Source organism: Ixodes scapularis, unplaced genomic scaffold (assembly GCF_016920785.2).
Source record: "Ixodes scapularis isolate PalLabHiFi unplaced genomic scaffold, ASM1692078v2 PGA_scaffold13__105_contigs__length_92229423, whole genome shotgun sequence".
In the NCBI taxonomy this organism is placed as follows: domain Eukaryota; kingdom Metazoa; phylum Arthropoda; class Arachnida; order Ixodida; family Ixodidae; genus Ixodes; species Ixodes scapularis.
Genome location: NW_024609839.1, coordinates 13,170,799 through 13,172,904, shown reverse-complemented (window position 1 = coordinate 13,172,904; position 2,106 = coordinate 13,170,799).

The window sequence follows — 2,106 nt, the reverse complement described above, 5'->3', positions numbered from 1 at the left end:
ATTCTTCCAGCGTTAAGAGCGTCGCACAGCTCCTTAAATAGTATGTTAAATTGTTTTGGACAAAGTCGACGAGAGTCGTCTACTTTGACACTGACACGACCACATCGCTTCAGCAGTGTCTAAACAAGCAGCACACACTGAACCACATTGGCCAGTAGACAAAAGTATACCAATAAATTTAGGAACAAAAAACAAGGCTTTTCGGCCAGTTTTGGCACATCTGAGGTTGGCAGCAGGATGGCGCAGCGAACGCGGATGGCCGCACAACGCCACAATGCTTCCACCCCGGCATTAGAGATCAACTTGGTCATGCTACAGATCAGTCATGGACACTAAGACCATAAAAAATTGGCAGAGACACTTAAGACTGTTTACGTGTAGGAATGCGAAAGCATCCCTACACGGCATCACATTCCTACAAGCATCCCGCCACGTCTTCCTATCGCGTACGGCACTCCGGCGGTGACGTCACGCTCCCCATTGCGCATGCGCGGCGAACCTTGCCGGCTTTACGACGGCTTCCTTGACGAAGCATTGCGCTGCTGTGCTTTACTTTGGGCTTTATTGGGAATGGGAATTTAGGTGCCGTTTCGCTCAGCCAATGGAAATATAGGTGCCGTTATGCTCAGCCTATGGGAATTTAGGTGCAGTTTTTTCGCGGCTATAGACAAGGATAACGTTGGCCTCACTCAGATAACGCCGGCTTCGCTTCATGGGATAGATAATGCTTTCGAATTAAAACCTTCTTCAAAGTAAAAGGTATTAGAGTTACCGAGCCGCTGCGACCTTGTGCTGCTTTCGACTTTCTATCTGTTCATGAAATGCCGAGTGACCGCGTAGGCATTCACGACTCCGCGCTGCGTCTTGTGTATGACAGGGTGTCCACGGATGTGGTTCCACCTCGGGCCAGAAGTTGTTGCAAACACGACGCACTGCGACGAAACAGGGACAACGGGAGAGAGTCAGAACACCGGAGGAAGAAAAACATTGTGCTTTACTCAAAAAGCGTGGCAGATGCTTTGATTAGGCCCTGCAAGTGTGGGGTACAAAACAGCAAACAACTAAAATAAATATAACGCGAGAAATGCACGTCAACGATCATTCCATTCTTGCCAAGAAAGAGAGAAGCAGCTGTGTAAGAATACACATTCAAGTCATATTAATTCAGAAGTTGCGTTTACTCAACGTTGTAGCTCACCGAGTTCCGTTCCTTTTGCAGAGCCAAGGCCTCTAAAAGGGTTAGAATTTCCGGGCTAGATATGCTGTACAGCCAAATTCCGCGTTTGTTAAGTTAATAAATGCACAACGTGCACAAGTCCATGGATACATGAGAGTGCAATTAGGATTCTTCATATAAAAGCTAATTTATAAGAAATAGCTTTACTACATCAGGTTACTAGGTACTATTAACAACACCTGATATGCCTTTGTATTCCAAGTTCAGAACAACTTTTCTTTATACACTAGCGTAGAGGTCAGTCAAAACCCTAGTAAAAAAAATCATTTGTATGAGAAATTTCTTGTGTCCAATAAACATATATGAATCATACAATATATATAAGAACATATAAGAAGATATAATAACCATATATGAATTATATGACAGCTATATAAGAATTATAAAAGATATATAAGAACCCCATAAGAAACTTATAAGAAACTTCCCACTAGTTCCTTCTATGTTGCTTGTATGTTCTCATATATCTTATATAGTTCTTATATAGCTCTTACATGGTTCTTATACGGTTCTTATATGTTCTTGTATATCTTGTATGATTCATATATGTTTATTGGACACAGAAATTTCTCATACAAATGAGAATTTTCAATAGGGAATACTCATCCTGCAGAGATTATTTGGTCTTGTTGAGAATTGAATTTGCTATAGAGAGCTTCCATTGTGTATAATAAAACAGCACTGCATTTCGCGATGTTCGTTGTAATTCTATTTCTGATTTAACCTACTTTTCCCATTTTTATTCTCCTCCATACCCAAATAGTTAATTTAACCAAACTTTTATATTCAACCGTTTGGCTAAAAGTCCCCATTCCACTGAATGGTGGGGGATCGGGAACTTTGGAAAAAAAACGATTACTTTACGGCTT